Below are 13,657 nucleotides of genomic sequence, written 5' to 3'. Positions count from 1 at the left end.
CCTTGGGTCTTTAGAAACCATCCCACTCAGACAGGATCCAATCACCACCGGTTACCGGGCAGTATATGGGCCATTTGGCCAATTCATTGGCCACTGGTCAACAAATTGAACCGAGTCCTGCCCCATCTTTTGGGTGCCACAAGGTCTGAGTTCTGTTGTCCGAAGCTAGCAAAGTCTTCTTATTTGTAACTTTGGAATTCCTCATTGTCTCTGCTGCCTGACTTAAAGGTTCATATCCATTAATCACCCATGGATCAAAATAATGGGGGAAAGAAACAACGGGCAAATAATGGAATCAAAAGGAATGACCCTTACAATAGTTTAAGAATAAAGATGTCTGCTATTTAGGATCAGTGATGATGAGAATCTTTTTCTCTCTCTCAAATGGTCTTCCATATATGGCATTTTCTCTTCCAGAAAGCAGTGGAGGCCAGGTCGTTTGGGCAGTTAGATTTTTGATGGACAAGGGAGTTCAGAGTTCCTGGGGGGAGGGGGGGCAGATTGCAAAGTGAAGTTGAAACCAAAGCCAGATCTGCCAAGATCTTATTGAATGGTGCTGTAGGTTTGAAGGGAAAAATGGCCTCATCCTGGTCTTGTAACCTATGTTCCTATGAACTCTGGAGAAATATCTGCAATAAAGCCCCCTAAAATGCACCATCCTGTGGCTGACTATTGCTGCTTCATTTACATCTGAGACCAACTAATTGTGAGATCCCGTGGTGCTTCATTGAGATTAAACTACATTTTGGATTTCTGGAGCAGTTATCATAGATCATAGAATTTACAGTACAGAAGGCGGCCATTCAGCCCATCGAGTCTGCACCAGCTCTTGGAAAGAGCACCCTAACCAAGGTCAACGCCACCACCCTATCCCCATATCCCAGTAACCCCACCCAACACTAAGGGCAATTTTGGACACTAAGGGCAATTTATCATGGCCAATCCACCTAACCTGCACATCTTTGGACTGTGGGAGGAAACCGGAGCACCCGGAGGAAACCCACGCACACACGGGGAGGATGTGCAGACTCCGCACAGACAGTGACCCAAGCCGGAATCGAACCTGGGACCCTGGAGCTGTGAAGCGATTGTGCTATCCACAATGCTACTGTGCTGCCCGGAACATACCGGAACATGGAGCATGTTCCCGGAACATGGGCTGGATTGGAACATAAAATGTTATCTTTCCTTTATATTTTATCTACTAAAATTTCAAGGGGATTTAACTCTTTGTTCATCAAAGTGGAGAATGTCAATGTTAGAGAATGGAATTTTTCTCCAACTATCACAGATGAGATCAACACTTTGCATTGGACTGAGTGGAGATATTGTAGAAAGGAGATTGCAGGATTCTCCGGTGCGCCAGCCATGTTTCCGGCACGTCCTCGCCGGGAGCGGGATGCTCCATTCCAGCAGCTGGCCAATGGGATTTCCCATTGTGGCCACCCCACGAGGTCGGGAAACCCACGGGCATGGGTGTGCTGCCGGCAGAGTGGAGGATCCCGCCGAGGGAGAATTCCGCTGTGGGTTTGTCGCGTGTGGGAAAATGGAATAAACTACAAGAAAATGCCACAATTTAATGACTGTCCACGTCCAAAAAGCTCAAGGAAGAATTTAATCTTCCTGCTGGGAAACAGGGATGAGACTGTCAAACGTTCAATGAAAAATATTCGAGTTTTGTACTCAGGAAGGAGTATCAACAGTTTCTTACACCTACAGCGACAACACGAGTCAGTGCCCACTCATTCTCCACCCCTCTGTTTCTGTAAACAAACGGCCTTCTGAGTGAAACAGAAATTCTCCTCACCCTTAGTGGCAATATTAAATTCGCTCGCAAGCAGAAGGAATAATCTTTCCTTATTTATTCTATGAAAATACTTTATATTTTATTAAAATATTTTGATCGAATCCCCGTGTTGCTTTCTGTGCTCCAGATGAAATAATACTGGCAATTAGGACTGAGATTAGGAGAAATATCTTAACTCAGAGAGCGGTGAGCCTGTGAAATTCGCTACAGCAGAAAGCAGTTGAGGCAAAACATTGGGATGGATTTTCTGCTGCTCAGCGCCGGCACCTGGTTTACCAATCCGGCAGAAAACTGATCGGCAGTCTGAAAACAGCGCCAATCCCATTCTGGTGCTCCAGTCCCCCGCCGTCGCCGGCAGCAAGCTACATGCCCCACACTGGCAAGAAGAATGCAAATGGATCAATCACATCCAATTAATGGACTAGGAGTCCAATTACCCAGCCCCCCCGTGATGGCCCAGGACTCTCAGCTGGGATTCACATGGGCAATGATTAGTGCAAGTATTTTCAAACATGATGCTGTGGGTCAAGGGGGTCAGTGCGTAATGGAAGTGCCCCCCCCCTTGAAGTCCATCAGAAGGCCCACTCCCCCCACAATGCAATTCCAACCCTCATCAGAGATGCCCAAAAGAGACAGCTGTTTGGTGGATTGTTTGAATGCACCTCCATTGCTACACTTTGATGCTAACCACAAATGTTTATAAACGCTCTTGCTATAACTGACAACTGCTTTTTAACTAAGTGCCTTGACTTCCTCTTTATCCCAGCAGAAAGCACTTTGCTGCTTTTGATGTGGTGAGGACCTGCCAATCATAGAAAGAGTGTTTATAAACAATGTGGCCAGCATCAAAGCAGGGTAATGGAGATGCATTCAAGCGTGGAGGGAAAAATCAGTAACAATCAACAAAGACATTTTTGTCTAAGGCAGCCGATGTTAACAACAGGTGAGTGAAAATGCAGTGATTTTTCACCATACTGCCTGGAGTTCTCATCAATTGTGGGGGTCTGTATGGAGGAGCTGGCAGGGGGAGGGTTCTGATGGTGGTTCAGTGGGGTGGGGGGGTCCGGCCAGTCTCACGCATGCATGTTGTGTGGGGGGGGGGGGGGGGGGGGAGGATGCCCCTGCTTGCCCATGTGGAGGGGGGTGAGCAGAATTTGCGTTGTGGAGGAGGGGGGGAGGGTGCCCGCCGCCGGGCCTCAGTACCAGGCTGCCAGATTCCCACAGAATCCCTCGTCACCACACCTAGAGCCTGCAGACACCAAGAGTGATTGTATTCTGTTGGGAGAGCTTAGTCTCCAGAATTGGGAATCGAGCCTATTGCATGTTTTCAAGAAGGAGTTAGATACAGCTCTTGAGGCAAAAGGGATCAAAGGATATGGGAGGAAAGCAGGAACAGGTTTCGGTGTTGGATGGTCAGCCACGATCAGAATGAGTGGCGAATGGGGCAGTCTCAATGGTCCAAATGGCCCTACTCCTGCTCGTTTCTCTATGATTCTGTGTCGAGCCTCTTTGCAATTATAGTTCCTCATCCCGTCTGACACCCTGATGAATCTCCAAAGCTCCTTCTCTAATGGGGAGGACGCAAAATTAATCCAGCTGCGGTCGAGCCAATGTTTTGCACCAAATTATCATTGACTCTTTACTCTTATACGTAGTGTCACTGTTGGCAAATATCCATCTTTTACAGCATCATTAGGTTCAAACACACCACCCTAGAGAAATGTAAATCTGCGCTCTTAATAAAATAAATTGTATGTTGACAAACAGATCAATCAAAGCACTTAATTACAACCAGTTTTATTGAACGCAAACTCCTACAGAGACAGGCTTGGGTGATAGAAGTAATTGCTGATGTATAATAGATCAAACCAAGACGAGCCTTTAGCCACCAATTCTTGTTTGCTAACGAGGAAGGACAATTGAGTCACATCTTTTGATTTTGTTTTACATAGATTAGGGAATATAATCTGTCTTTTATTTCAGATAGATTAGTTGCTGATGCTGAGCTGTGTGCAGCACCAAGCAGATATTAAACTGCAGCCAATTATCACTCATGTCCTTTCTACCTCTTCTCGGTTACGTTTTGTTTCTGTTCAGCAGCAGTGTGAATGTCTTCTCAGAGACTTCAAAAATGATCTAAATTTACCAATCACCAAACGCATCCTCCTTCTGACTGAAGAGGATTTTATTAGATTCAATGAACAAGTTCATTCAAAAGGGGCCTTCTCTCATGCGAGAGCATTGGGAAGATTACCGCTCGATGTTCCATTAACAGACTCCGCCATCATTTGGGGAGGGGGTTTTGGTGGAACGTGGCACAGATGGCAAATCTGAACAATTCACATTGGGTTTTGGTTTCACCTTCCAGGGGTTGGTTAGCTCAGTCCACTGGACGGCAGGTTCAGGACATAGAGGGTTCAATTCCCGTAGCGGCTTGAGCTTATTAATAAAGGCCCCAGCTTCTCAATCGTGCCCCTTGTCTGAGATGTGGTGACCCTCTGGTTCAATCACCCACCAGTCAGCTCCCGAAGGGGAGAGCAGCCTGTGGTCCTCTGCAACCGTGGCGACATTTACATTTTAGTGATTTCGACCGTCTTGAATTTGTCTGTTGTTGAACTCCCCCTCAGCATGCCCCAATTCCCGTACCGGCTGAGAATTCTGAATTCTCCCTCTGTGTACCCGAACAGGTGCCAGAATGTGGCGACTCGGGGATTTTCACAGTAACTTCATTGCAGTGTTAGCCTACTTGTGACAATAAAAAGATTATTATTATTAGAGGCAATAACACATGGCCAGAACTGTGACCGTGCAATACCTGTCCACCAACAGCTTCAGCCCGAATCCCTGCGCCTCCCCTCTCTCCCCCACCTCCAACACACACACAACCCAAGCTCTTTCCTGGTCCCCATCCTCGATCATTTCAATCCAGGGGGGCGAAATTTAAATCCAGACATTTCGACATAAATATCTGTTCCTTTGCACTCATGCGCAACAAGTTTACTTTTTGTGTCTCATGCTCCACGTTGGGAATATTAATGCATTTATCTCCATTTCAAGGGCACAAGGCTAGATTAGACTGTAACTCAGAGTCCTTTGTAAAATTCTACGGCATGTTTGTGGAGAACATTGTGTGCCTGCACAGAGGTACCATGCATTTTGAGGGTTTTGGGGTAGGCAGGGCAGTACCATTGTAGGGTGACCTCTGCAGTGACCATTTCTCGAAAGGATTCAAGTTGTATTGTATTGTAATCGTACTGCAAATTGATGTGGATTGATCAAAATGATGGCAGGCTAGCTCTCTCAAAGGAGAGAACGGTGTATATCAGTGCATAGCTTTGCAGCTCCGAACATTACCCAATGCACACTGAAATGGGGATGCATTCAAGAATTTGTCAGACTTGACCCGAACCAAATACTTTGATGACTTACCTCCTTTGTTTTTGCCAATAACTGCATCCAGTAACTGGCCATCAATTAGCACAACCGATCACCCACTGTTAATCAGGCTGGCGATTTTGACCCTTCCTACATAAGAATATCTCTGACCATGCTGTACCCAATGTATCAGCCACGGAGCAGTTGCAGCTGTGGAGTCAGAAGGTTGTGGTACCATTCGAGAGACTGAGCACAGAATCAAGGTCTGGCACTGCAGTCCGATACTGAGGGAGTGCTGTGCTGTCAAGAGCCGTCTGTCGGATGAGACATTAAATTGCGGACTTGCTTTCTCAGGTGGCCGTGAGGATCCGGTGGTGCCATTTTAAAGAAGAGCAGTGGTAATTTGCCGGAGAGTTCTGACCAATATTTAAACTTCATCAAAAATAGCTGAAAGCGAGTATTTGAGCGTGATCACATTGTCGTTTGTGGGAGCTTGCTGTGAGCAAGTTGGCCGATTTTTAAAAAATCATTCACATGGATGTGGGTATGGCTGATGAGGCCTGCATTTATTGCCCATCCCTAATTGCCCTTGAAAAGGTGATGGTGAGCTGCTTTCTTGACCTGCTGCAGTCCATGCGGTGTACATAAACCCACACTGCTGTGATGGAGTGAGATCCAGGATTATGACACAGCGGCAGTGAAGAAACAGCGATACATTTCCAAGTCAGGATGTTGAGTGGCGTGAAGGGGAACTTCTCGCTGGTAATGTTCCCATGTGTCTGCTTTCCTTGCCCTTCCAGATAATAGTGGTTGTGAATTTGGAAGGTGCTTCCTGAGAAGTCTTGGTGAGTTCCTGCCGTGCATCTTGTTTTTAAATAAATGTAGAGTACCCAATGCATTTTTTTTCCAATTAAGGGGCAATTTGACGTGGTCAATCCACCAAGCCTGCACATTTTGGGTTGTGGGGGGTGAGACCCATGCAGACACGTGGCTGTCGAGCAACGACCCACCAATCGCACCCGAAATGACACTTCAAATTTATTCCGTTAGATTGCGGCCATTATATTTGCTCGCTGATCTGTGTGCTGATTGTGTTTTCAACCTTGCGTGTTACAGAGCAGGCCAGAGGGTACTTAGTCAAATCTGTGCATCTGTTGTAAAGAGGAAAAAGTAAGAACTGTATAAAAGACTGCAGCACATTCAAATATTATAATCACAGTTCTATTAATAGGGTTTTATTATATCCTGTCACCGTTCTGTGCTTTCAGCAATGAGATTAGAACCCTGAAATGATGGGATACTTAATGTGTTCCTCTGAAATTCTGCCCTCTGCTAATTAAACAGAGAAGTTGAGCAAATTAAAATGTTGAGTCCTAGGTTTCTCTGTTTTAATATAAATCTCAATTTCTCTATCCAGACCCCACGTCCGTTTCTGAATCCAACGTACTGTGACTCTCAGTAGATTCAGAGTCATGTTTGGAATGAAAATTATTCTGTTGGTTTTTTTCACTGTGTGCTGTGAACATCGATAATGTAGAGTTTGAAGATTTATGTTGGTTTCATAGTAACAGAGAGCCTTTGCAGCACCAGAGGAGTGGTGCAGCATCACAGGACAGGCAATCCAGAGGCCCAGGCTAATGCTGTGGGGACATGGGTTCAAATCCCACCACAGCAGCTGGTGGAATTTAAATTCAATCAATAGAATCAGGAATTAAAATTCCGGTAATGGTGAACATGAAAGCATTAATCGTCGGAGAGGCGGTGGCCTTGTGGTATTGTCGCTGGACGAGTAATCCAGAGCTCTGTGGACCAGGGTGCGTGGTGAAATTTGAATTAAATTTTTAAAAGATCTGGAATAAAAAAGTTCAACGACGACCACAAAACCACTGTCGATTGTTGTAGATGAAAATCCACCTGGCTCGCTAATGCCTTATAGGGAAGGATATCTACCATCCTGACCTGGTTTGATTGATTTATTGTCACATGTACCAAAGTATAGTGAAAAGTATTTTTCTGCGGCCAAGGGAACGTACATAATACGTGCACAGCAGACAAAAAGAATAATCGACAAATAGTACATCGACAAAAACTGAATAGTTACAGTGCGGAACAAGGGCCAAACAAAGCAAATACATGAGCAAGGGCAGCAAGGGTGTCATGAATAGTGTTCTTACAGGGAACAGATCAGTCCGAGGGAGAGTCGTTGAGGAGTCTAGTAGCTGTGGGGAAGAAGCTGTTCCTATCTCTGGATGTGCGGATCTTCAGACTTCTGTATCGTCAGCCTGATGGAAGGGTCTGGAAGAAGGCAAAGCCTGGGTGGGAGGTGTCTCTGACAATCAAACCAGGTCAAGATGGTAGATATCCTTCCCTATCAGGCATTAGCGAGCCAGGAGGATTTTAGATCATAGAATTTACAGTGCAGAAGGAGGCCATTCGGCCCATCGAGTCTGCACCGGCTCTTGGAAAGAGCACCCTACCCAAGGTCAACACCTCCACCCTATCCCCATAACCCAGTAACCCCACCCAACACTAAGGGCAATTTTGGACACTAAGGGGCAATTTATCATGGCCAATCCACCTAACCTGCACATCTTTGGACTGTGGGAGGAAACCGGAGCACCCGGAGGAAACCCACGCACACACGGTGAGGATGTGCAGACTCTGAACAGTGACCCAAGCCAGAATCGAATCTGGGACCCTGGAGTTGTGAAGCCATTGTGCTATCCACAATGCTACCGTGCTGCCCCAACCGACAGTGGTTTTGTGGTCGCCGTTCAACTTTTTTACTCCAAATCTTTTTTTACTTTAATTCAAATTTAATTCAAATTTCACCAGGTGCCCTGAGGCAGCAGTAAGTGCAGACAGAATCTGTACATCCTTGGGCACCAGGGGGCAATTTAACATGTCCGATTCACCTAACCTGCACATCTTTGGGCTGTGGGAGGAAGCCGGAGCACCCGGAGGAAATCCACGCAGACACGGAGAGAACGTGGAAACTCCACATAGTCACCGAAAGCTGGGATTGAAACTGGGTCCCTTGCGCAGTGAAGCTGCAGCGCTAACCACTGTGCTATCGTCCCGCCCTTAACATCTTGGTAAACCTCTTCTGTACTCTTGCCAAAGCCGTTACATCTTTCCTGAAGTATGGATTCTCAAATGTCCAAAATACTCCAGCTGAGGCCTAGCCAGTGATTTAGAAAGTTTCACTTTCTATTGTAATTTGAAAGCATTCGTGGGATGATCGTCACAGCGCTTGTAAAGCTAGAAAGCGTTGGAACTTCAAAATAAGTGTCAGTGTCTGCAGAGAGAAGGGTTGGTTAAGCATTGTAAGATTGTAGGAATTGAACTAGCTCATTCTACTGCTTAATGATATTTCAGCATTCAGTGAAACCAGAACCGATCTGTATGCTAACTCCATCTGCTCACATTGGTTCGACAATCCTTGATATCCATGCCCAGCAAAAGCCTATCAATCTCAGTTTGGGAATGTTCAATTGACTCAACAGTTTCTTGGTGGAGAGAATTCTAGATTTCCACCATTCTTTGTGTGAAGCTCAGATTCCTGACATCATCCCTAAATGGTCTAGCTGAAGTTTTAAGATTATAGCTCGTTGTTCCAGACTTCACCATCAGTGGAAAGAGTTTCTCTACCTACCTTATCAATTTCTTTTTAATCATGATAAGCACCTCGATTAGTCCACATCTCAAACAGCCATACTCAACGGGTGGTACAGTAGTTAGCACTGCGACCTCACAGCGCCAGGGGCCCGGGTTCAATTCCAGCCTTGGGTTACTGTCTGTGTGGAGTTTGCACGTTCTTCCCATGTCTGCGAGGGTTTCCTCCGGATTGGCCATGATTAATGCGCAGGGTTAGTGATCTTTTGGAGGGTCGGTGCAGACCTGATGGGCCGAATAGCCTCTTTCTGCACTGTAGGGATTCTATGGATTAGAAACCTAGTCGATACAACCTGCCCTCATAATTTAACCCTTTCAACCCGTTGGATCTGCGCTGCACTCCGTTAAGGCCAACATATCTTTCCTTCCTTAACTACAAACGAGAATTGAATGCAGTGTTCCAGATGTGGGTCTCAGAATCCCTACAGTGCAGAAGGAGGCCATTCGGCCCATCGAGTCTGCATCATCCTTAGAAAGATCACTCTACCCATGTCCACTCCCCAATCCACCCCAACCTATCCCCATCACCCAAACTGCACACCACTGGACACTAAGGAGCAATTTAGCATGGCCAATCCACCTAACCCGCACATCTTTTGGCTGCGGGAGGAAACCGGAGCGTCCAGAGGAAACCCACGCAGACACGGGAGAACGTACAAACTCCACACAGTCAGTGACCCAAGGTTGGAATTGAACCCAGATCCCTGGTGCTGTGAGGCAGCAGTGCTAACCACTGTGTCAACGTGCAGCCCTACCTCTCTGTTACAGCTGTGAGATAGTTTCCACCCTTTTGGATTCTAACCCTCTTGAGATAAAGACCAGCTTTTTAATCATTTATTTTGTGATTTATTTAACAATGAACCCTTCAATGGAACGTATTCATAACCTGCCCTTTTCTCAGAACACTGCATTTCCAAATTTCCTGGCTTTATTTCAGATTCGCAGCATTCTCATATTTGTTTTCTTTTTATTTATACGATAACTACAATGAGCTGCATTTTTCGCCTCTTCAACTTCCTCATTGTGATCAGTATTGGGTGTGTTTATTATTTTTTTAATGGTTATTAGTCCTGGGGATGTTGGTGACGCTGCCAAGGCCACTCTTTCGTTTTCCTGAGAGTTTTACAAATGAGTTTCTCGCAGAAATGTCACTTTGTTGGAGGGCAGCACGGTAGCACAGTGGTTAGCACTGGGACTACGGCGCTGAGGACCCGGATTCACATCACGGCCCTGGGTCACTGTCCGCGTGGTGTTTGCACATTCTCCCGTGTCTGCGTGGGTTTCACCCCCACAACCCAAAGATGTGCCGGTTAGGTGGATTGGCCGTGCTAAATTGCCCCTTAATTGGAAAACAAGTAATTGGGTACTCTAAATTTAAAAAAAAAAGAAATGTCACATTGTCCAGTACAAAATGTAATTGGTAAAAGGCGAGAGTGGGGTCGGTTTCACACTTCCTGTTCAGAGGAGGTGAGAGTGTGGTCTGTTTAATATGCAGGCTGTAACAAAGGTGTTGCCAATGTGTCAAGCGCAGGGTGCAGAATGGTGTTTGTCTCAGAGGATCAGCAAGTGTTCACGTTGTTCCTGCAGGTTTACCAGGAAGGAATCCGCAGGTAATTAGAAGGGGACGCTTGAATTTTATGATGATCCAAGAATGCTTATCTTATATGTAGCTTATTTAGCTTTTGGTGCATTTTATGCCCTTTTGGAGGTGCCAATTTTGGTTGGGCCTAATCCAGGCAGTCTCATCACATGTTCAGCTCCCTCTGACTGTCTGGCCCTCACAGTCTCACATTGGTCACCTGTCATTCCTGATGTGTTGGGTACTCTGGATCTGTGGAGACTGCGTTCACCTTAGCAGTAAGATAGACAGGCTACCAACACTTGTAATAGTACAAAACTATTTTATTTAACTAAGAGCTGCTGAACATACCTACACTGTGGGTCGACACGATGTTAGATTGATTGTAGACCTATGCCTAACCTGACCAGCCTATACTGCTAGCACATGGCGGATGTTTGTGCTACTGACTGCGGGCTCTGTCTGTCTCAGAGGCTGCATCCCGAATGAACTGGAAAACTAGTGCCCTCTGGCTTTATAGTGACCGTACCCTAACTGGTGATTGGCTGCTGTGTTGTGTGTGTTGATTGGTCTTGCAGTGTGTCAGTCAGTGTGTGTCTCTGCACCATTATATACTGATGTGTATATTATGACAATTCCCATTCATGTGGAAAACCCTGCCCTCCCACCAATTGGAAAGCAAACGGGCTCTTAAATAACTGCCAGTTAAACAACTACACTATCCATAAGACCATATGACCATAAGACATAGGAGCAGAATTAGGCCACTTGGCCCATCGAGTCTGCTCCGCCATTCAATCGTGGCTGATATTTTTCTCATCCCCATTCTCCTGCCTTCTCCCCATGTCCCCTGATTCCCTTATTAATCAAGAACCTATCTATCTCTGTCTTAAAGATGATCAGTGATTTGGCCTCCACAGTCTATCCCATCACCAACATGTATTTCACTTTAAAATGATGTTATGGGTGGGATTTCCCCCTCCTCCTGCCTGTTCTGCAGTGGCGGAGGGCGGCTCGCCAGTGGCCGGAGGCAGGGTCTTCTGGCCCCACTGCTATCAATGGGGTTTCCCGTTGAACACATCTCTCGCTGCCGCGAAACCCATCATGGAGGTGCACCGGCGGTGAGACTGTAAGATCCCGCCCTATATTTAAGGACATTGTGAAAAAATAGGCACAGTTTTTCAATTCATGTCCCTGTAATCGATCTCCCAATTCATGGAGATGCAAGAACAATCATAGGAAGGTTGGGAATCCGAACCAGATTGGTGGAAAAGATGCTCTTTAACCCGGATGGCCGATTTCCAAGACTTTGCGACTCTGTTGAAGCTAAAGTGAACACTAAGGCTGGTTGCCAATAGATACAACTGTGAATTGTGGGAGGGGCAAGCTTTCATGGTTGTTGCAGTGCAGTGGCTTTGTCAAAGAGATAGCTCAAAGACTACAGGGGCCCATTTTACTATTTGTTGATGCCTTGAGATACATGCATAATGAGGTGGTCTTGTGGTGGAGGTGGGTAACGTCCCTATTGTGCGATAGAAAGAAAGTCGGAGTCTCTTACCATCGATGTACATGGCTCCAGGCTACATCATAAATGCAAAAATACACGTTTCCACAGCAACTCAGACTCCCTGAGTGAACTGTAACACAAACTGCAGAATATCAACTCGCAGGAACATGCTGAAGAGAAGGCTGACGAAACTGCAGCCATTTAATATGCTTGGTCGGGTCTCAGAACTCAAGGAGAAAGTATGATCAGTGATAGCTTTCTAACCTACACATTTATTTTTTTTTATAAATTTAGAGTACTCAATTAATTTTTTCTAATTAAGGGGCAATTTAGCGTGTTCAATCCACCTACCTTGCACATCTTTGGGTTGTGGGGGCGAAACCCACGCAGACACGGGGAGAATGTGCAAACTCCACACAGACAGTGACCCAGAGCCGGGATCGAACCTGGGACCTCGGCGCCGTGAGGCTGCAGTGCTAACCTACTGAGCCACCGTGCCGCCCCACCTACACATTTATTAAGAATTATTTTGTCATGAGAATCTTGCAGCACAATAGGAGGCCATTTAGCCCATCATGCTGTTCCCTGCTATCCAATATTTCTCGCTACATTGCCTCAGAATGGTTTCCTTTTTGTCCCCCTATCAGTTGTTTCCATGTGTAGCGAGGGTTAATTTCAAAACATCACCATTTATGTAGAATCCAGGGTGACTTTTACTTTTGTGGTTAGCTACCGCGCAACTATATGAATTTTTCTCACTATCACATCACCTCCAAACTCCATATCCTCTCACGTCATTGAACGTGCTGTCGCCTCCCAAATTCCGGCCCAGAATTCCATGTTTGAATTCCTCCAATCAGGTATCCACCCTGGCCACAGTTCAGAAGTGACTCTTATCAAAGTCACAAAGAAACCATGCGAATGTGACAAAAGTAAATTATCCCTCTTTATATCCTGCTTGACCTGCCTGCAGTCTGTCACAATGTTGACCACATCATCCTCCTTCAACATCTCCCCACTATACCCCAGCTGGGTGGGACTGTACTAGTGCCCAATTTTATGCCAACCCACACACTACCTTACGCCTGGTATGTGTAAGGGAGGGGGGAAAGGGAGGCAGAGGCACAAACCTCCACTGCATCACTCTCACTGACTACTATCTTGATAGCTGCTTTTGAGGTGAACTTTCAACTTATTATAATAATAGCTTATTGTCACGAATAGGCTCAAATGAAGTTACTGTGAAAAGCCCCTAGTCACCACATTCCACCACCTGTTCAGGGAGGCTAGTACGGAAATTGAACCCGCACTGCTGGCATTGTTCTGTATGACAAGCCAGCGATTTAGCCCACCACGCTAAACCAGCACCTGGGAACTTCCAGGTGTGCCCATCCAGTTTGTACTGGTCCCACCTCCACAAGAACGGGTCCCAATGTCCTGTCTAAATCTCCTTGAAGCCTCTTAACATCCTCATCACTGCTCACATTCCCACCGTGTTGTGCTGTCAGCTGACGAGCTGGAGATGGTTTTGTTCTTTTTGCTCTTTGCCATTTGATATGTTTCAACCACAACAATTTATATTTATATAGCGTCTTTAATGTAATAAAATATGCCAAGGTATTCACCGCCGTGTCATAAGTCATAAGCCTAGGAGCAGCACGCTGACGCAATGGATAGCACTGCTGCCTCACTGTGCCGAGAGATTTGATCCCGG

The sequence above is a fragment of the Scyliorhinus canicula genome, chromosome 3 (assembly GCF_902713615.1).
Source record: "Scyliorhinus canicula chromosome 3, sScyCan1.1, whole genome shotgun sequence".
Taxonomy (NCBI): domain Eukaryota; kingdom Metazoa; phylum Chordata; class Chondrichthyes; order Carcharhiniformes; family Scyliorhinidae; genus Scyliorhinus; species Scyliorhinus canicula.
The sequence above is the reverse complement of the archived record's forward strand: the minus strand, read 5'-3'. Positions refer to the sequence as shown.